The sequence below is a fragment of the Heptranchias perlo genome, chromosome 1 (assembly GCF_035084215.1).
Source record: "Heptranchias perlo isolate sHepPer1 chromosome 1, sHepPer1.hap1, whole genome shotgun sequence".
NCBI classification, from domain to species: domain Eukaryota; kingdom Metazoa; phylum Chordata; class Chondrichthyes; order Hexanchiformes; family Hexanchidae; genus Heptranchias; species Heptranchias perlo.
In genome coordinates this window covers 178,806,961-178,830,131 of record NC_090325.1, presented here as the reverse complement: position 1 = coordinate 178,830,131, position 23,171 = coordinate 178,806,961, and the positions used below count along the sequence as shown (strand labels likewise).

General features: G+C 44.4%; 1 long non-coding RNA gene across 2 annotated transcripts in view; it reads left to right on the top strand.

The window, feature by feature from the left end:
* Nucleotides 1-23,171, top strand: part of LOC137303292 (uncharacterized) — a 250,024-nt gene that overhangs the window by 192,492 nt on the left and 34,361 nt on the right. The window contains exon 2 of one of the 2 annotated variants that reach the window (XR_010958477.1): nucleotides 7,318-7,430. This is a non-coding gene — a long non-coding RNA (uncharacterized lncRNA). The remainder of the gene's footprint in view (nucleotides 1-7,317; nucleotides 7,431-23,171) is intronic. The other variant, XR_010958476.1, reaches the window with a different exon arrangement.

The window sequence follows — 23,171 nt, the reverse complement described above, 5'->3', positions numbered from 1 at the left end:
TCGCCACGTGCTGACCTCGCACAGCACAACGCAGTGCTAATCGGTAAGCCCCCTCACCAGCGCTATTTAAAGGGACCTTGCAATACTTACAGGCTGGTTGCTAGTTTATTATTCCTGGCTGCTGTTTGACTTCTAGGCGTTTATTGGTGTGTTGTGTCACTCTGGAAAGTTCACTTTGTCTACACAGAGAGAGGTTTTACTGTTCTTGCACTGTTGTTGCTCTTTGCCTCATAAATAGTCTGGCTGCAGTCATGGGTAGTCTCATGGGGCTGCCTCTGGGGCTGGAGAACGAGGGGAGCAGCAAGGAAGACACCACAGAGCAGAAGAAACTGCCAGGAGAGGGAGGAGGAGGAAGAGGAAGACACTGAACAGGAGAGGCCATATCCACAGAGGGTTTTCAGGGAGCATTTCTCCTACATCAGTTTTATTGAGGAACAGTGAATGAGGTGCCTTTGTTTCACCAAGGAGGCTGTCACCAAGCTATGTCACCTGCTGCAGCCACAACTCCAGCCTTAAAGGGCATGGACAGCAGTGGACATTGTCTGTCAAGGTCACCGTCGCTCTCAACCTTTATGTCACGGGCTCCTTTCTGGCTGCAACATGTGGAATCAGCAATATCTCAGTTCTCATTACACCGATGTATCAGGGAGGTCACCAAGGCTCTCTACAGCAGGAGAAATACCTACATCTCCTTCTCTATTGACAGAGCGAAGCAGGACGAGAGAGCATTAGGATTTGCATGCGTGGCAGGCTTCCCCAGGGTACAAGGTGCCATAGACACTACACACATTGCCTTGGCATCTTTATCAATCAAAAGGGATTCCACTCCCTCCACATACAGCTGGTTTGTGACCACCGGCAGCATGCAGATCTGTGCCCACTATCCCGGCAACAGTCATGACTCTTTCATCCTGTGCCAGTCCTCTGTGCCTCCCTTATTTCAACCAGGTTTCCAAGTTGCAGGTTGGCTATTGGATGACAAGGGCTATCCCTTCCGGACATGGCTAATGTCTCCAATCAGGAACTCGCGCACAGCTGCAGATCACGCTTTCAACGAGAACAATGGTGCCTCAAAAAACATCATCGAACAAACAATCGGTGTGCTCAAGCAACTCTTCCACTGCTTGGACCGTTCCAGAGGAGCTTTGCAGTACTCTCCTGAGTGGGTATCCAGATTTGTCGTTGTCTGCTGCATGCTCCACACTTTTGCCATCATGTGGGACCAGCCCTTACCACCACCTGGGCATGAGGGGGAGCAGGAAGAGGAGAGGCAGCGACTACTCGAGCCCCTATCTGCCCGAGCTCTCAGAGTCAAGCTTGCCGAGGAGCACTTCACCTAAATCAGCCCTCCCATTCCCCATTCACCAACAGTCCAACTCTCCTTACAACCACCAACCGATTGCTTTCCTTCACTCCAAACATATGGGTCTTGCCCTCACTTCACTACAAAGACAAATATCAACATCAAATCCAGAACAAAAAGCAAATTTATCAATCAAATCATGTCAGCATTGACAAAAAAAAATAATCACTCTTATGCAAGCCCTTAGTGCCTCTCTTGTGTGCTCGTTTTCATATCCTGGTGCAACTATGATGTTTCTCTCGTGGCTGCAGCTTGGGAGGTTGAACACTGCTGAGCCTCCATTGAGGACACTTCAGATGGCCTTGGAATATGACCTCGAGCAGCTCTGGGGCTAGAGTGCCCAGCTGCAGAATGCGGCATCTTGGAGTGAGCGGCAGCAGTCTTGGTCGGCTGGCTGAGTGGCACCAGCAAGGGCACTGGCGGGGGGGAAAAGCATCCTGAGAGGACAGCAGGTGTCTCTCCCACGGAGCCAAGGCCACTCTCCTGGGGCGGCGCCTCAGCACTCTGAAGGCTCTGCTGCAGAACAGAGTGCATGAGTGATGTGATGCCCTGGAAGCCCCTTTCAACTGTGGCCCCCCAAAGCCAAGGTGGTAGCCCTCTGAGTTTCCATACCAGCAGTGTGAGCTGCCATAGAAGCCACATGAGCTCCTATGGCAGCAGTTTGTACTGCGATGGAAGCTGTCAGATTTAATAAGAACATAAGAAATAGGAGCAGGAATAGCCCTTCGAGCCTGCTCCGCCATTTAATAAGATCATGGCTGATCTGATCCTAACCTCAAATCTAAATTCATGTCCACTTTCCTGCCCACTCCCTTGTCATAGGATGTATCATTATGGTGGGTTCCACTACTGATGGAGGTGACCACATTGGACAGAATGGTCTCCATGCTGCGAGCAACGTTTTGCAACAAGTTGGAGCAGGACTCCTCCATGCTCCGTGACATTGTACGCAAGCTCTCCGGCACACTGCCCAGTGCACCAAGCATTTCCCTGTGTATTTCCATGAGCCTTCTTCGGGAACCTGGGCCCTCGAAGTCAGCATCTGAGTCCGTTGCAGCAGAACTAGTATGCGACCTCGTCCTCCAGTGAGCTATCACCTATGCCGTCCTATCCCCCTGCCCTAGCTCCTGCGCACTTGTGCCCGGTGAGTCACCATGTGTAGACCCCTCCTCTAACCAAACCCCTGCCCATGATGGCCAGATGCTCTCTTCAAGGGGAGAGAGGGCATGCAGACGGGCTCTTTCTCCTCTGGTGACAGACTGTTGCCTTGTATTGTGTGCGCCCTTTTCTTGCAAGAAAGGGGGAAGTGCGTTATTGAGAGTCTTGTGAGTTGTTTGGAGAATGCGGCTGTCATGATGGAATAGCTGACAGTCTGGGGGTGATTTTAAACCCCAAGAATGGGTGAGTTGGGAGCGGTGGGGGTTGAAAATAGTTGTTTTTTGGAACTTGGCATTCCCAGTGGGAAGCCTGTACTTTTCCGCACCGACATTAAACCCGGAAATAAAGCTGGGTTGCAATCGCGACCCAAAAAACAACTGTTTTCAACTCCCAACTGCCCCCAACCCATCACCACAGTGATCAATTTCATTGGACATAATTTGTCAATTCCCTTCATAATCTTGAAAACTTCAGTCTTGATTTTTACTCGGGGCGTGAGTATGGCATGTGGGGATGGCCATGTAGGCCTGAGGCCCGGAGAGGTTTTAACTCTTGAGCCTAATTTCAATGTTCGACGTCGGACTCCTGTTTGAAACCAGTGGGAAACTCTACCTGGTTGGCGGGCGGAACGGGATATTGGGTGACAGGATGCCATTGCTGGGGATCTGGGGGAATACATTGGGAGCGTAGCTGGAATCATCTGACCGCCATTTTAAGGCCCCATCCACCCCGTCCCCACCAGACAGGCGGCGTTAAAATCGGCCTTTTCAATTAGGTCATCTCAAAATCTCCTCAGTCCAAGGGGAACAAGTTCAGCTTCCTTAAGATCTCCACATAAGTTAGGATTCTGCTCACCTTAAGACTTGAAAAATAACAGTAGCTTAGCTGCTAAAACCAGCGGTCACCTTCATTACTACCAGCAAGACTATCTGTCCCATCTGAGCTCAAAAGCTGTTTACTTTAGAAAATACAAATCTCTGGAAATTAGTTGTTGGTCACGTAGTACACAGATTGGAGCACAATCTCCCCCTCCACTCTCTTTTCCTATTCTGGCTCTGAATTCCATCAAAGAAAAATAAGTCTTTGTTGTTTACTCCTGTAATGCATTGGGATGTACGCAAGTTCTAATTGTATCAGTTTTATTACTGACAATTAGAGCACAAAATTGCTGTGGGAAATTATACATAGTGTGCAAAGTTGCTGGCGATGTCACTAATTGAAATGTTCATTAGTTAAAAAGATGGTTGTGTCTAAAGTATCTTTTGTTACCCACAGACAAAAACAGATGGGAAAAACAGTGGAATGATGATATGTGCACAAATATTAGCACTTGCTCACACTGAAATATACATTAGTTGGCATGTAAATAGCTCTGGGACATTCTGTACTAAGGAAAAATAGAGCTTCTGGCCCCTTAAATTATGCCATTAATCTAACACATACAATCTATGAAGCCAATTGTTAGTGAGTAACTCTTTATGCAGCAATTCAAAGTTTTCTACTTTGCATTCAGTGGGATGAGGGGAGGAGGGAGAGAGATGGGCCTTTGTTGCCAAAAATCATAGCAGTAATTCTCTTAAATGTTGTTACATTGTCCTTTTGTTCTAGCTGCTTGTTAAACACAAAAGAAAAGTGCAACATTATTATAAAATAGACTGTAGAAGGCAAAGATTTGCATTTGTTGTAATAATATATGCACTATCATGAGTGTGCCATAAAATGTAGCACTGGACCATGGCCCAGTAGTTTTATAACCAAGATCGTTGCATGTCTGAAGGCTGTTTAATGAGTGTGGGATGAATTCATCTTCTGTTAGTTTATATGTACCATAAGTCAACTGAAGAATAACATGCACCAAAGTATAAGCAGAGTAACAATGAACATTTACTGATCTGAATGTATAGCATCGGAAGGGTTTTACTCTGAATTGTATGTACTAGAAATGTTGTCATTCATTCTGGATCAATGCTGAAGTACTGCACATGAATACATTTAAAACTATATGGAAATATTAAGTAATGTGTAGATTTCTAGCATTTACATTCATGGAAATGTACACCATCAACCTTAGCCACTTCTTTCTCCTGTCCCTTTCTTATTCCCTCATGTTTTTTCTATCAGTAGTTTCTCAGCTCCAAAGTATTTATTCATAACTTAATTTAAAATGACAGACTTAAAACATTTGGGTTTATTCACCTAGGAAATATCTCTTTAAAAAAAAGTAACATTTTTCTTATAATAAAATTGTCTATTGAGATATTACTTGAACCCATCAGCAATGAATTTATTCTGCTGTATCACTCACACTAACAAAGACATTCATGATGGATCTCCAAGCCTATAACCCTCCGAGATCTCTGTGCTCCTCCAATTCTAGCCTCTTGCGCATCCCCAATTTTAATTGCTCCACCATTGGCGGCCGTGCCTTCAGCTGCCTAGGCCCTAAGCTCTGGAATTCCCTCCCTATACCTCTCTGCCTCTCTCTTCTCCTTTAAGACACTCCTTAAAATTCTTTGACCAAGCTTTTGGTCACCTGCCCTAATATCTCCTTATTTGGCTCGGTGTAAAATTTTGTGTGACAATGTTCCTATGAAGCACTTTGGGACGTTTTACTATGTTAAAGGCGCTATGTAAATGCAAGTTGTTGTTGTTGGATCCACAGGGCACCCTGACTGTAGGAGGGCTATAGTGATGGCAGGCTCAAAAGCTGATGTTTTGATACCTTCAAAGCCACATATTTGAACTAAAAATAAGAATTTTTTATTGGAGTATTTCCAATATGGGGAGTCAAGGCCAAGTGTAGTCTTCAGATGAAGTGGAGTTAGAGGGTGGATGTCAATTGGAACAGGGCATGCAGATGTAATTCAGTCCCCATCCTTAAGTTGCACATTAAGGCTTTATTTTTATATAATTCTTTTAATTTATACGATTTACAGTTAAATAGTAAAACTTATTGCAATTTGGGAAGCAGAGAAATAGAGTTGGTTGGAGCGCTGGGATTTCTCTGTCGTCGAGGCTGTGGAGCTGGGAAATGCAAAACCTAGATGCGCAAACTGGCTGCCGCGTTTCCCACATTACAACAGTGACTACACTTCAAAAGTACTTCATTGGCTGTAAAGTGCTTTGGGATGTCCCGAGGTCGTGAATGGCGCTAAATAAGTGCAAGTTCTTTCTTTCTTACTGTGTCACCACTGGTTGGCGGATTTGATTACAGCAAGTTTACTTAACAACAACTCACATTTATTTAGCCCCTTTAACAAACAAACGCAAACCAAGGTATTTCACAGAGAATTAAGGAAAAAAATTGGATTCTGAGTCAAAGAAGGCAATATTAGGAGGAGTGACCAAAAGCTTAGTCAAAGAGGTGGGTTTTAAGGAGGGTCTTGATGGAGGAGAGAGAGCTGGAGAGGCAGAGAGGTTAGGAAGGGTATTCCAGAATATGGGGCTTAGTTGGCTGAAGGCACAGCTGCCACAGTGGGGTAAGGAGTAGGGGATTTACATGTGGCCGGGGTCAGAGGAACGGGGGGGTGGGTGGGGTGTAGATAGTGCTGGAGGGGGTTACAGAAATAGGGTGGGACCAGTTCATGGAGGGTCTTAGACACAAGGATAAGAATTTTAAATTTGAGGCATTGGGAAACTGGGAACTAATTTAGGTCAGTGAGGACAGGAACTTGATACATTATGGGATGTGGGTAACAGAGTATTGGATGTGCTGAAGTTTACAGAGGATAGAGGATGGGAAGCTGGCCAGAAGTAGTGAAGTCTGGAGGTGACGAAAGCATGGCTGATGGTTTCGGCAACAAATGAGCTGAGGTAGAGGTGAAGGTGGAAAATGTTAGAGGTGGAAGTAGGCAGTCCTTGTGAAGGAGAAGATATGGGATCGGAAAGTCAGCTCAAGGTTGAACAGGTTCAGCCTGAGACAATATCCAGGGAGGCAGATAGAGTCGCTGGTGAGGATATGGTGTTTGTGACGTAGGCCAAAGATGATGGTTTTGGTAGGCCAAAGGTGATGGCTTTGGTCTTGCTGGTGTTTAGCTGGAGGAAGTTGTGTCTCATCCCGGACTGGGTGTCAGACAAGCAATCTAACAGCTAGAGGCAGTGAAGGGGTCGAGAGGCATAGAGCAGGTAGTCATCAGCATACATATGGAAGCTGACCGCATGTCAGCAGATGATGTCACTATAGGGGCAGCGTGTAGATGAAGAAAAGGAGGTTTAGGCACTTCCTATTATAAATGTGGACATAGGAATTTGTAAAGGAAAATGTTGACAGGCAGCATGTGCAGATGTAAGATTTTTAATATAGTTGCTGATCTCCCATAGTGTTGTATTCAGAAAGTCAAGACTTAGGTGAAACGAGATTAGAGAGTGGGGGATAATTGGACCAGGGTGTGCAGACATAACTCAGTTCCCATTTTGAAGTCGTATATTCGGTTCTTATTCTTATATAATCCTTTGATTTTATATTATTAATAGTCCATTTCCTGTGGTGTTGCACATGGGGAATGAAAGCCAAGTGTCGTCTTCAGGTGAAGGTGGGTTAAAGGACAGGGAGATGCAGAGGTAATTCAGTGCCCAATTTAAAGACATATCTATGTCCTTATTTATTTTTACATAATACTTGAACAAAACCTTCAATTGAACCAATAGGTTAGGCTATTGTGTATAAAGCATGCAGGAACATAGTTTGATTGGCATTTTCATTAGACGGAGCATGGGACGCATACAAGGGTTATTACACTTGTAAAAAACACAAACAATATAAGTTTCTAAATAATGATTGCCTGGTTGGTTCTCAGGTTGTGGGAGTGGATTGAACCAGTGAATGGCAATAGCAGATACTTGGGAGGTGGAGCGGGACATCCCAAGCTGCCTATTCAAACAGGTGATTTTTTTTCTTAAATAAATGCCAGTAAGTATCACATAAAGAGATTTTATATACTTTCTTGCTTTACAATTAAAAATTAAGTGGTTTTAGGCTTCAAGAGACTGTTTCATTATTGCCTTCAGGACACTCAGCTAAGAAATCAAGATAGTGTTGGCACTGGCTCAGACGGCTTGGAACGGTGCATCACAGTTGTCCATGATTGGGCAATCAGCACGACAAGTTTATATAGGCCCACTATAAATGTGGACATAGGAATTTATAATGGAAAAAAGTTGACACAAAATATGTGACATCTGTAAATAAATTATATAGATTAGTTAATTTCCAAAGTAAAATTGTAACTCTTATGGGCTGTATTTATTTTAAACATTGTACCATGCAGTTATTACCACTGGCTGCATTGGTCAGCCTATGAGATAAACCCTTGACATGCCAATTCTTCAAGTCTGTTTGAGCCCTCTTACAACTCCATGATGCCAAAATCACTTTTATCCATCTTATGAGTGCCCCAGCTATATATATTATATTCACTTATGCCAACATTTTAAGCTTTCTATTGTGCTGTTTAATTGTTTGTGCATTATTCAGTCTGATTGACCTATTGGATAAATAACTTATAACACGGGTCTCTGACGTGCATACTCAATTTATGGCGCTCGTCTTTTAAATACCTTGTCATAAAAGCTTGACTTCAAATGTACTCTTCATGCGAACATGAAAATCCTAACCCATTTTGATTAAATTTAGTGTCGTCCATTTTACTCCAGTCAAGTCCAAATTTAATCTAGTAAATTATATTGTATGATATCCCACCTGTCTCCTCTCTCACTGTACGTGATAGGGAATCAGGTACTGAATGGAGTCTAGGACGTTTCATACAGGGAGCCATAGAAACTTGTAAGTTGCTCTTTAATACTTCTTGGCAACCAACACGAGAATTTCATTACCAGAGGTCTTCAAGAATTTGCTTGTCAATTCTTTAAGCTATTAAAAATATTCGGGGACCCGAAAGAAAGTTAGATGAAAAAAGGGGAAAAAAATACATAAAAGTCAATAGAAAAGAATATCGGGATAATGGGCGGTTGAATCGACATCGCCCGTTTTACACTATCACCCAAAGTCATAATTACCCCCTGTGAGTTTGTTCTGCAGGTGACAGTCAGCACAAGATGAAACATGCAACAATTTTTAAGAGAACTGTTGCTATGATTTTTTTTTCAACTTCCTTTCTCTATCAATGTTTTGCCCTTTCCTGAAGTAGTTGACTCTTTACAGGGGTACTGTACCACAGGTGCTTGGTGCCCTCCAGTACGTCACCCAATTGGCCATTCTTTACATGTGAGTCTGAACGATAAGTTTTGGTGCAGCATCATAGTGCAGTTTGATCATGACATACGCATACCCACTTCCAGCAAGGGTTGTTGGATAACGTTCAGAAGTGGAAATCCAGGCTGATCTTTTTTCAACACCCCTAAGCCATGGCAATTTTAGTGCCCCTATTACTGCACCATCTGAGATCAATTAATTCAGCACAGAACGAGGATCAAACCTGGGGCCTTTCTAGCCTGTATAGCTCAACTAGTCACTCTCTTAACTAGCTGTGCTGTTATCATTGTGATCTATTGAAGATATTGACAGTGAATTATTCAAACCAGTACTGAAGAGACTCAACCAATGAAGAAAACCAATTGACTGTAAACATTAGATCACTGTCTTTATTTTAATGGGCAACTCAATGTTCCACTGGACAGTTTTGCTGAAAGACCATAAAACTTTTGGCTCTGAAACAATTCATTTGAAACTATCCTTGTTGCTCGAAGCATCAACCATTATACAGCAGCCTAGATACTTAATGGGGCAGAAATCACTCGGGAAATAACGGAGAGCTGAACAGCGCTCTCCGTTGTTGATGGCGAAATGGATGAGCAAGTTCCGGCATTCACACATGCGCAGTGAAACGTGGAAATCCGGAATTTGCTCCTGCTGTTTCGCCGGCGATATGACAGCTTTGAGTTAAAGGGACATCGCAGGTTGGAAACAGAGAATTCATTGAAAAAGTGAAAATTTGCTTATCTGCCCAGCTGGAAAGTAACTAATTACACCACCAAACAGGTACGCTTAAAAATACAGGTCCAAACTAAGTTTTAACAGTGCGGTAAGTCTTAATGACTGCCAAACAACTAAAAATTAACTTTTAAAAATGTGGAATCTCATTATTCCTTATTTTAATAGTTTTTGGTCATTAATAAAGAAATAAAAAATTTAAAAATTAATTTTTATTTTACTTTTCTCTTCTGTCTTTTTTATTTAATTCAATTATTTCTTACCCGCTCTTTTTTTCGCTATCTATAACTGTCTGTAACTGTTTTTACATTGATTTAAAATGTTGTACCTTTCACTTCCTGGTTAACATTCCAATTCTATCAGATCTATTAACATAGAAACATAGAAAATAGGAGCAAGAGTAGGCCATTCGGCCCTTCGGACCTGCTCCGCCATTCAAAATGATCATGGCTGATCGCCTAACTCAGTACCCTGTTCCCGCTTTTTCCCCATATCCCTTGATCCCTTTAGCATTAAGAAATATATCTATCTCCTTCTTGAATACATCTAATGACTTGGCCTTCACTGCCTTCTGTGGTAGAAAATTCCACAGGTTCACCACCCTCTGAGTGAAGAAATTTCTCCTCATCTCGGTTCTAAATGGCAGACCCCATATCCTGAGACTGTGACCCCTGGTTCTGGACTCCCCAGCCATCGGGAACATTCTCCCTGCATCTAGTCTGTCTAGTCCTGTTAGAATTTATATGTTTCAATGAGATCACTTCTCATTCTTCTAAACTCTAGTGAATATAGGCCTAGTCGACCCAATCTCTCCTCATACGTCAGTCCTGCCATCCCAGGAATCAGTCTGGTAAAGCTTCGTTGCACTCCCTCCATGGCAAGAACATCCTCCCTCAGATAAGGAGATCAAAACTGCACACAATATTCCAGATGTGGTCTCACCAAGACCCTGTATAACTGCAGTGAGATATCCCTGCTCCTGTACTCAAATTCTCTTGCAATGAAGGCCAACATACCATTCGCCTTCCTAACTGCTTCCTGCACCTGGATGCTCGCTTTCAGTGACTGGTGTACAAGGACACCCAGGTCTCGTTGCACCTCCCCTTTTCCCAATCTATCACCATTCAGATAACAATCTGCCTTTCTGTTCTTACAACCAAAGTGGATAACCTCACATTTATCCACGTTATCCTGCATCTGCCATGTTCTTGCCCACTCACCCAACTTGTCTAAATCACATCCTCCTCACAGCTCACATTCTACTCCAGCTTTGTGTCATCTGCAAACTTGGAAATGTTACATTCAGTTTCCTCATCCAAATCATTGATATATGTTGTGAATAGCTGGGGCCCAAGCACTGATCCTTGCGATACCCCACTAGTCACTGTCTGCTACCCGGAAAAAGACCCGTTTATTCCTACTCTCTGTTTCCTGTCTGTCAACCAATTCTCAATCCATGGCAATATATTCCCCCCAATCCCCTGTGCTTTAATTTTGCACACTAACCTCTTGTGTGGGACCTTATCAAAAGCTTTCTGAAAATCCAAATACACCACATCCACTGGTTCTCCCCTATCTATTCTACTAGTTACATCCTCAAAAAATTTCTGTAGATTTGTTAAGCATGATTTCCCTTTCATAAACCCATGCTGACTTTGTCCAATCCCGTTAATGCCCTCCAAGTGTTCTGTTATCACATCTTTATAATGGACTCTATATTAGGCCTTTGAGTCCAGGGAATGACAAGTATTCGAGATGTAAATCCTTTTACTTCATGCAGTCCAGCAAACTCACAGACCAATTTGCATTGCTTTTTTCAGATCTTGAAGCAGAGTACAAGCTTGCATGAGCTGATAGCAAGGATCTTAATTTTTGACTACCTGTCCTCAGTATCATTGGTAATTGAGGCAGTAATGTTCCAATCACTACATCTTCATAGCTTGTATTGTACTAGTTATTACAAGAATTTGGAGGTTTATTTTTTTTCTTTGCTAAGCCTAGGTAAAGAGCCAAGGCCCATCAGCAACGTTAAAAAGAGTAGGACAGAAGACGCCATAAATCAAGGAGTAGCCGTTAGATGATGCTAATCTTGAGTTGCTTTAAGAGCTTATAGATTGTAGGAGAAAGGGAAAACTGAAGAGAGTAAGAATTTCCACAATTGTGAGATCTGAAAATAGTGGCGATTTTCACTTCAAGGGTACAATCAGACACAACAGTGGGCAGAGCAATCGTCCTAACCACCCAATGTCACTGGTGAGAGGCCCAACCAATTTTGGTGATTGAGTTTTTGTATTAAGGAAGGTACACTTAAATGTAGAATAGTGAGTTACATTTTCATCTGTCTGTCTGTAGAGTTTTGGTTGTCTTGCCTCATGTTTTGATTGTGTTCTGTGGATTTATTAAATGGTACAGCAGGATATCTCTCTCCATTCTTCTCCTCTTGTGCAGTATAATGGGTCTAAAACTCCAGATGGGTTTGAAGTATCAAAGGCTAGTAACTTTGAAATCGACAGTTAAGCTGGATTTATTTTCAGAATGTGACTAAGCTAACTACAGAAAAATCTTTGATGGTATTCTCCCTGGAACAAAAACCATGGTGGGATTTTTTTTTAAAATGTCAATCTATATCTTGCAATCACCTGACACTCTTGTACTCTATTAGTTATCTGAACACCTTGCTGAAGGCAAGGGTGACTTAACTCGATATCTGTGTTTGCTGTTATCAAAGTTATTTCCAGTCATTAATGCAGAATTCTCCTAATGTTATTCAATGTCTTTCCTCAACTTGTATTTTTGTAACTTCCTGCTCAGCATTGTAATTTTGCAGTTTGGTGGAGTGACCCAATGCTCCATACTCCTTTTCCCTAAACAGATTTTGTAAACACTGGGGTAGATTTCGAACTCGTCACCCAGGCATGAAACTGACATTGTGGATTAGTCGTCCGTTATAGAAACCGTCTGATTTTCATTGCCATTGAAATTGCAGGTCAGGGGCAAGTGACCCCATAAAAAACCTGGCACTACTCATTGCTGTGCTGGCGTTCAGATTCTGGCTCACCTAAAGGGACAGGCTGCAAGTTAAGAGTTTGTTTCATTGGGTTTTTTCTATCGCACTGCATTTTGGATATTTCAGAGCTGATGGTCAAGGGTGAAAATGAGGGGAAATTTTTTTAAGGATGTTCACTTTTATCCACCCCATCCTCCTTCAGGAAAATGGGTGTGTCTTTTGGGTTCTTCTGCAATGGCTTATTGGAGATGAGGAGGATATGGTTGAGGCTATGACAGAGATATTGAAGTAGGAGGAGGAGAGCCCCCACTCAGCCATACCCCCACAGAAGGATATATCATTGCCAAAGGAATTTTAAAGACCTCAGTGAAGGACAATGTCTGCGAATACTTAGCTACCTCAAGAAAGTGGTCCAGGAACCTTGTGAGCTGTTGCGTAGGAACTGATAGGCATGGCTCTCCCAGTGACAGTGAGGATGGCAGTGGCTTTAAATTTCTTTGCAACAGGGTCCTTTTAGAGGGCCACCGGAGATATCAGCAACATTAATCAATTTGCTATAAAACAACAACAACTTGCATTTATATAGTGCCTTTAATGAAGTAAAACTTCCCAAGGTGCTCTGCAGGAGCGTAATCAGACAAAAATTGACAGCGAGCCAAAGAAGGAGACATTAGGACAGGTGGCCAAAAACGTGATCAAAGAGGTAGATTTTAAGGAGCGTTTTAAAGGAGGAGAGAGAGTGGAGTGGCGGAGAGGTTTAGTGAGGGAATTCCAGAGCTTGGAGCCTAAGTGGCTGAAGGTATGGCCGCCAACGGTGGGGAAAAGGAAGTGGGGAATGCGCAAGAGGCCAGAGTTGGAGGAACACAGAGTTCTAGGACGGTAGTGGAGCTTGAGGAGGTTACAGAGATAGGGAGGGACAAAGCTATGGAGGGATTTGAACATGAAGATGACAATTTTAAAATCGAGACATTGGTGGACTGGGAGCCAATGTGGGTCACGGAACACAGGGTGATGGGTGAACGGGACTTAGTATGAGTTAGGATACAGGCAGCAGAGCTTTGGATGTGCTTAAGTTTAAAGAGGGTGGAAGATGGGAAGCCAGCCTGGAGAACATTGGAATATATACGCATTTGCATTAATTCATGCCCTGAGCTGGGAAATGCGTAAAATTCCCCTTGGAACCTTGGGAGTAGTTAGTTTGAGCCCTGGGCTTTTTTTTTAAAGAGTTGCTGGATTTCCTCAGAGTGCAGGGGTAATTGATGGTACTCATGTGGCCCTGTGGGCTCCTCCTCAAAGGAGTATCCCTTAACTGAACTGAAGGGTTCTATTCAATTAACGTCCAGCTTTTCCGTAATCACCACCACCGTATCTTGCAAGTCAATGCCAAATATCTAGTTTGCACACCTGATGTTTTTTTTTTATTCGTTCACGGGATGTGGGCGTCGCTGGCGAGGCCAGCATTTATTGCCCATCCCTAATTGCCCTCGAGAAGGTGGTGGTGAGCCGCCTTCTTGAACCGCTGCAGTCCGTGTGGTGACGGTTCTCCCACAGTGCTGTTAGGAAGTGAGTTCCAGGATTTTGACCCAGCGACAATGAAGGAACGACGATATATTTCCAAGTCGGGATGGTGTGTGACTTGGAGGGGAACGTGCAGGTGGTGTTGTTCCCATGCGCCTGCTGCTCTTGTCCTTCTAGGTGGTAGAGGTCGCGGGTTTGGGAGGTGCTGTTGAAGAAGCCTTGGCGAGTTGCTGCAGTGCATCCTGTTGATGGTGCACACTGCAGCCACAGTGCGCCTGTGGTGAAGGGAGTGAATGTTTAGGGTGGTGGATGGGGTGCCAATCAAGCGGTCTGCTTTATCTTGGATGGTGTCGAGCTTCTTGAGTGTTGTTGGAGCTGCACTCATCCAGGCAAGTGGAGAGTATTCCATCACACTCCTGACTTGTGCCTTGTAGATGGTGGAAAGGCTTTGGGGAGTCAGGAGGTGAGTCACTCGCCGCAGAATACCCAGCCTCTGACCTGCTCTCGTAGCCACAGTATTTATATGGCTGGTCCAGTTAAGTTTCTGGTCAATGGTGACCCCCAGGATGTTGATGGTGGGGGATTCGGCGATGGTAATGCCGTTGAATGTCAAGGGGAGGTGGTTAGACTCTCTCTTGTTGGAGATGGTCATTGCCTGGCACTTATCTGGCACGAATGTTACTTGCCACTTATGAGCCCAAGCCTGGATGTTGTCCAAGTCTTGCTGCATGCAGGCTCGGACTGCTTCATTATCTGAGGGGTTGCGAATGGAACTGAACACTGTGCAGTCATCAGCGAACATCCCCATTTCTGACCTTATGATGGAGGGAAGGTCATTGATGAAGCAGCTGAAGATGGTTGGGCCTAGGACACTGCCCTGAGGAACTCCTGCAGCAATGCCCTGGGGCTGAGATGATTGGCCTCCAACAACCACTACCATCTTCCTTTGTGCTAGGTATGACTCCAGCCACTGGAGAGTTTTCCCCCTGATTCCCATTGACTTCAATTTTACTAGGGCTCCTTGGTGCCACACTCGGTCAAATGCTGCCTTGATGTCAAGGGCAGTCACTCTCACCTCACCTCTGGAATTCAGCTTTTTTGTCCATGTTTGGACCAAGGCTGTAATGAGGTCTGGAGCCGAGTGTAGAATGTGTTTACTCCAAAACAATCTACACTTCGAGCAGTATTTGTCAAGGCTAACTTCTGGGGAAATTAGGGGTATCTGCTTATGCCATGTCCAATGCCCCCCTCTGTGCCCTCCCAGCATGCCAAGGAACTGCTGCTGTAATGAGGCGCTGCCTCCTCCAGGGGCATAATACAATTAGGATCCTCAAGCAAAGATTCTGCTGCTGGACCATTGACTGGCTGTCCCCTAATACTTCCCAGCTGAAATCTCTTGCATCATTTTGGTGTGCTGCATTCTACACAATCTAGCCATAGTAAAAAGGTATACAACTGCAGGGGCTGCAGCAAGACCCCACAGCAGAGGAGCTGATGGAGGAGTCTGAGGTGTCCAAAGCAGAGGCAAGAGCTAGAAGAATAAATTACCTTTGAGAGCTGCTGGAAACATTTGTCTCGCCTTCATTCGGGGCACTTTCTCATGAGCTGCAACTATGTCCTCCCTACCCTGACCAATACCTACACTATCCTACCTTTCCAGAAATGCAACAGTTCCACTCAGTGATCTCAGGATAGCACACGTGACATGCCCTTTTAAGACAACTGTTGCCTTTAAGGCCCCACAAAAGCCCAAAGGAATGTCCCTAAAATGACCTGAAGGGTTCTATGATGTGTTTACTCCAAAACATTCTACACTTCTAGCAGTATTAGTCAAGGCTAACGGCGCTCTGCAACAATTAGTTTTAGAGGAGTTTACTTATGATAAAACTGACATAAGGAAAATAACAATCATCGGGGAGGGAAATCAAAGTGCCTCGAAAAGAACTTGCTCCATTTTATTTAGCATGTTCAAAACTGATAGAAAAGATGCAGATTATATATTTGTCCACTTTTTAATAAACACCTGATGGTGCTGACTCATGCTGGGCTTTGGTTCCACAGGTTCTAGCAACTCATCTCCTGATGGTGTTGACTCATGCTGGAGTATAGCCCACAGTTTCCAGCAGCTCGTCTTCTGTCGGTGCTAACTTGTGCTGGGCTATGGTTCCACAGGTTCCAACAACTCCCTAGTATCTTGTCCAAATAGCTCTTCTTCATGTGTTAATCCTGGATAGTAAATATTGGCACGTTATTTGACTGTATAGAAGTATCACAGCTGAGTGCTATCCTGTCTTCTCCTAATATCCAAACATGTGCACCTTCCACTGGGGCGGGGGGGGGGGGTCACTGGATACCAATTAGGAGTGTTACCCCCAGGTCTGTCTGGCTAAAACCAACTAACTCAGCACAGATTGTGGGGATTAAACCAAAGACCGTCCTGGTCTGAAATAAAAACAGAAATATTGGGATTGCACAGCAAGTGAATCAGCCTTTGAAAGAGAAAGACAGGATAACATATGGCCAATACTGCTGGTGCATTGATACTAGCTATTGGGACGCTTATATGTAACTTTTAAAGCTCCATAAGCAATGCTCTGGAGCTAATTTTAATTTCATTCAATTATTGGTTGAATTTTGTCAATATGTAATTTAAAAAAGAAATCCCATTGTATTTAGAGACCAATTGATCATATCTGTTCAACCCCGCTATTCCAGAAAGGTGAGAGAGAGAAAACAGGGAACTACAGGCCAGTTAGCCTGACATCAGTTGTCGGGAAAATGCTGGAATCCATTATTAAGGAAATGGTAATAGGGCACTTAGAAAATCATAACATGATTAGGCAGAGTCAACATGGTTTTATGAAAGGGAAATCATGTTTGACAAATTTATTAGAGTTTTTGAGGATGTAACTAGCAGGGTAGATTAAGGAGAACCAGTGGATGTAGTATATTTGGATTTTCAGAAGGCATTCGATAAGGTGCCACATAGAATAAAAGGTTGTTAGGCAACATAAGGGCTCATGTGGTTAGGGGTAATATATTAGCATGGATAGAGGATTGGTTAACGGACAGAAAACAGAGTAGGAATAAATGGGTCATTTTCAGGTAGGCAGGCTGTAAATAGTGGGGTACCGCAAGGATCGGTGCTTGGGCCTCAACTATTTACAATCTATATTAATGACTTAGATGAAGGGACCGAGCGTAATGTATCAAAGTTTGCTGATGAAACAAAGCTAGGTGGGAAAGTAAGTTGTGAGGAGGACACAAAGGACATATTTTTAGCCCAGAGCCGGGAAGGGGGCGGGGGGCGGGTGGGAGGTCAAATCCCGGATGAGTTTCCCAGATGTGCTTACGATTTTGACATAAGGACGTCTTTTATTTATTTTTTGTCAGTTTCCCGTCTGACAGGCCAGCCTGACAGGCGGGTCTCAGTCTGATGGGAGCAAAGCAAGGAAGAGGTAAGTGAACAGCTAAGTCTTAGATTGTATGGATGGGGGAGGAGGGCATGGGTGCATATGGGGTCATGGGGGTCACCGGGGGGTGTTAGTCATGGGGGGGCTCAATCGTTGGGGGGGAGGGGGTCAGTCATGGGGTGGGTCAGTCATCGGGGGAGGGATCAGTCATCAGGGGGCCAGTCATCATTTTTTAAAATTCGTTCATGGGATGTGGGCGTCGCTGGCGAGGCCGGCATTTATTGCTCATCCTTAATTGCCATTGAGAAGGAGGTAGTGAGCCGCCTTCTTGAACCGCTGCAGTCCGTGTGGTGAAGGTTCTCCCACAGTGCTGTTAGGAAGGGAGTTCCAGGATTTTGACCCAGCGACGATGAAGGAACAGCGATATATTTCCAAGTCGGGATGGTGTGTGACTTGGAGGGGAACGTGCAGGTGGTGTTGTTCCTATGTGCCTGCTGCTCTTGTCCTTCTAGGTGGTAGAGGTCGCGGGTTTGGGAGGTGCTGCAGTGCATCCTGTGGATGGTACACACTGCAGCCACTGTGCACCGGTGGTGAAGGGAGTGAATGTTTAGGGTGGTGGATGGGGTGCCAATCAAGCGGGCTGCTTTGTCCTGGATGGTGTCAAGCTTCTTGAGTGTTGTTGGAGCTGGACTCATCCAGGCAAGTGGAAAGTATTCCATCACACTCCTGACTTGTGCCTTGTAGATGGTGGAAAGGCTTTGGGGAGTCAGGAGGTGAGTCACTTGCCACAGAATACCCAGCCTCTGACCTGCTCTTGTAGCCACAGTATTTATATGGCTGGTCCAGTTAAGTTTCTGGTCAATGGTGACCCCTAGAATGTTGATGGTGGGGGATTCAGCGATGGTAATGCCGTTGAATGTCAAGGGGAGGTGGTTGGACTCTCTCTTGTTGGAGATGGTCATTGCCTGGCACTTATCCGGCGCGAATGTTACTTGCCATTTATCAGCCCAAGCCTGGATGTTGTCCAGGTCTTGCTGCATGCGGGCTCGGACTGCTTCATTATCTGAGGGGTTGCGAATGGAACTGAACATTGTGCAATCATCAGCGAACATCCCCATTTCTGACCTTATGATGGAGGGAAGGTCATTGATGAAGCAGCTGAAGATGGTTGGGCCTATGACACTGCCCTGAGGAACTCCTGCAGCAATGTCCTGGGGCTGAGATGATTGGCCTCCAACAACCACTACCATCTTCCTTTGTGCTAGGTATGACTGCAGCCACTGGAGAGTTTTCCCCCTGATTCCCATTGACTTCAATTTTACTAGGGCTCCTTGGTGCCACACTCGGTCAAATGCTGCCTTGATGTCAAGGGCAGTCACTCTCACCTCACCTCTGAAATTCAGCTCTTTTGTCCATGTTTGGACCAAGGCTGTAATGAGGTCTGGAGCCGAGTGGTCCTGGCGGAACCCAAACTGAGCATCGGTGAGCAGGTTATTGGTGAGTAAGTGCCGCTTGATAGCACTGTCGATGACACCTTCCATCACTTTGCTGATGATTGAGAGTAGACTGATCGGGCGGTATTTGGCTGGATTGGATTTGCCCTGCTTTTTGTGGACAGGACATACCTGGGCAATTTTCCACATTGTCGGGTAGATGCCAGTTTTGTAGCTGTACTGGAACAGCTTGGCTAGAGGCACAGCTAGTTCTGGAGCACAAGTCTTCAGCACTACAGCCGGGATCAGGGGTCAGTCATCGGAGGGAGGGGGTCAGTCATCAAGGGTCAATCTTCAGGGTCAGTCATCGGTGGAGGGGTCAGTCATTGGGGTCAGTCATCGGGGGAGGAGTCAGTCATTCGGCGTCAGTCATCAGGGGGGTCAGACATTGTGGGGGGGAGGGTCAGTCATCGGGGGTCAGGATAGTGGTCGTTGCGTGGGTCACGATCCTGGGGGGTCATTGCGGGGGAAGTCGTGATCGTTAGTGGGGGTCGTGATAGTTGGGGAGAGTGTCGCGATTGTTGGGGAGGGGGCCTCATCGATCATAGCGGGGTCACTACAGGTCGGCTTGTTGGGCCTGGGGGAAGCACTCCTGCTCCTCCTGGCCACCAAGCTGTGCTATAAAGGCACTTACCTGCAGTTTCGGGCCTCCTCTCACACAGCATGAAGGAGAAGGCCCGGGAATCCGTTTCCCAAAGGTTGAAATTGCAAAACTTTTCAAAATGGAGGCCCGCAGTCTCTTTGAAAGCTTTTAGTGACCAACCCGCCTCCTGAGAGCGGGTTGGTTGCCCACCCCATGTCCTGCCCCCATGAAAACCAGAAATGAGCGGGGTGGGGGGGTGCGGGTCTGAAATTGTTGCAGTTTTCAATGACCCCTTGCTCCTAACCCACTGTTTTTTCCATTTGAAAATCCTGCCCAAAGAGTCTGCAAAGGGATATTGACAGGTTAAGTGAGTGGGCAAGAAGTTGGCAGATGGAATATAATGTGAGGAAATGTGAGATTATTCACTTTGGTAGGCAGAATAGAAAAACTGAATATTTTTTAAATGGTGAGAGACTATTATATGTTGGTGTTCAGAGAGACTTGAGTGTCCTCGTACAAGATTCAGAAAAAGTTAGCATGCAGATAGAACAAGCAGTTAGGAAGGCAAATGGCATGTTGGCCTTTATTGCAAGGAGATTGGAGTACAAGAGTAAGGAAGTCTTACTACAATTATACAGGGCTTTAGTGGGACGTTACCTGGAGTACTCTGTACAGTTTTGGTCTCCTTACCTAAGGAAGGATATACTTGCCTGAGAGGCGGTGCAACAAAGGTTCACTGGATTGATTTTTGGGATGAGAGGGTTGTCCTATGAGGAGAGATTGAGTAGAATGGGCCTATACTCTCTGGAGTTTAAAAGAATGAGAGGTGATCTCATCGAAACATATAAGATTCTAAGAGGGCATGACAGGGTAGATGCTGAGAGGTATTTTCCCCTGGCTGGAGAGACTAGAACTAGAGGGCATAGTCGCAGGATAAGGGGTTGGCCATTTAAGACTGAGATGAGGAGGAATTTCTTCACTCAGAGCGTTGTGAATCTTTGGAATTCTCTACCCCAAAGGGCTATGGATGTTGAGTCGTTGAGTATATTCAAGGCTGAGATAGATAGATTTTTGGACTCTAGGGGAATCAAGGGATATGGGGATTGGGCAGGAATGTGGAGTTGAGGGCGAAGATCAGCCATGCTCTTATTGAATGGCGGAGCAGGCTCGAGGGGCCGTATGGCCCACTCTTGCTCCTATTTCTTATGTTCTTATGTTCAAATAGAAAAAAGTCTATATTTTCATGAAGTACTTTGATGCCAGAATCAATTCAGGAGTGTTTAAGTACTGAAGCATGATCAAAGGATTGTGCACTGACATTAAAAAAAACAGCTATTCAGTAGGGTGGCCACAAAGCAAAATTGTGGACATTAACTGAGAAAATGTTGTTTGGTATAAAATGCAAATGTAATAAACTTATCCTGTAGATGTACAAAAGTGTTAACAAGGAAGATGGATTTTGTTGGATTGAATTCACAAATCAATTTTTACTTATTTTTATATAAATATTTGTCTTTAAATATCTGGATAGTGAAAGAGTCGGGTAGATTTTAACTTGGGCTGCCTGTGTAAGCAGGACGATGGCAGGATGGTAGGCCTTTTTAACTGAGATTGATCGATTTTTGTTAGGCAAAGGCATTAAGGGTTATGAAATCAAGGCAGGTAGATGGAGTTAAGATACAGTTAAGTTACAGATCAGCCATGATTTAATTGAATGGCAGAACAGGCTCGAGGGACTGAATGGCCTGCTCCTGTTCCTATGTTCCTAAATCAAGGTCCCAATTGCAATTTTGACAGAGAACTGGTGGGAAGTTCTACTGGGCAGTAAAGCAGAAGAGACACCAAAAATGTAAGTTGAACATTATTTTTGTGGGCCGAGGAGGAGCAGGAGTGGGCTCCCCAACTCCGAGATCATCTCCCCTCCCCCACTTCCACCCATTCGCTGAGTTAGCTCCAAACCACCCAATACATTAAATAATTCCTTGTATAGTCTTGATGTATTTAATCAAATCTCTTCACCTTCAAAATCAATACCTTATAATTAAAGCCTGGATATATTAAATCTGTATTTTCTTTGTCTACATTTACTAAATGTTTTTTTTAAATTCCTGTTCTATGAAGTCTTATTTTTAATCCTTCAATTTAACAAATCCCTACATTAATTTACTAAACCCTAATTTCAATGCTAGAGATTTATTAAATCCTGATTCAAATTTATTACATATTGACTTTGAGTGCCTAGATTTTGCAAATCCTGGACTTCCAATTAATGTAGATAATGACTTTGTGGACAGTTAATTAAAGAACAGAGGGGATAGTCTCAGAGAAATTGAGAGATTCAACTTGCTGCGTAAGAAATATTATACTTTTTACAGCAATGAGCCGAAGTTTTTTTTTCCCAGTGCTGTAAATTATTAAAAGTGCAGTTTGTTGTGTTTGCTGAAGTAAAATAAACCTTGGTACCTTTAGTCGAGTGCTTGTGGATCTCCCATGACATTGTTCATGGTGAGTACGAGGATCTGCTGCTTTTTAACAGCAGAGATGTTGCTGACGAAGTGTAATGGAGAAAGTGATAAAGGAAGTAAGCAAGACACTTACAGGAGGTGCATGTGGTACAGAAGACTAGGAGGAGAAATTGGTTTCACGCCAGGAGCTGGCGTAAAGTTGGCGGCACGTCTGGAATGCGCGCCCAAAGTCGGAGGCCCAAAGGTCGCTTTGGGCCTCATTTCCATAAAACTGGGGCCTTTGCAAAATTAGCCGCCTCAGATGTCACAGTTAAGTCCTTAAGGGGTAGGTGAATGGGATGGGAGGGCGCGTGTGGGCCGGCAGTGCCCGCTGTATTCCTATGGAGCACTCCTGCTCCTCCTGACTCCACATTGAAGTAAATAAAAACTCAGAAACTTACCTGTTCTTTGATGGCCTCCAGTTGTCCCTTTAAGGACCATTGGTTAGACTGACGTAGACCTTTAAAAATTAGAACAAGCATGCATGCATTACCCAATTTTTGCTGAATTTGGCTTTGGGTCCTAAAATAGGGAAGAACAAAGATCGGCCAGCTCAGAGATAAGCAGAGTCCTGGGGGTGGGGAGGAAGGCAGTCGGGAGGAGCAGCCGACAGTGACGGGAGGAGCACTCCTGCTTGCCCCGGCTCCACAGTATGGTAAGTAAAAAAAATGAAAACTTATCTCTCGGGAGGTGGACTCCAGTGGTTCCTTTAAGGATTGCTGGTTTGTGCTGCCAAGCACCAGAGAATACCGACCGGACGGCACATCCTGCGGTCAGTCGCTAATGAGTTTTGGAAAGGGGGCCTCAAACAGACGTTGGGCCCATTATTTGCAAAAGCAAAGGGCATAATGCCTGTTTCAGGTGCGGTACCTGGACGCCTATACAGGAGCCTTTACCAATATAGGGGGACGCACTTCAGGTGTGGAATGTGCGTGCACACAACACCCACCTTATTGAGCATTTAGGCACCCGTTTTATGCCTGTAAAATGGCGCCAATTAATTTCTAGGCCATAGATTTCAGAGAATGTATTTGAGGAGTAATTATGTAAGGAATGAGTTAATGTATGGAGATTTCACATTTTCACATCTATGGATTCAAAGATTCAACGATGATTAATAAAAAAGTTGGAAGGATTTTAAAAAATTTGATGCAAATAATTTTATATGAATTGTTAGTGTGCT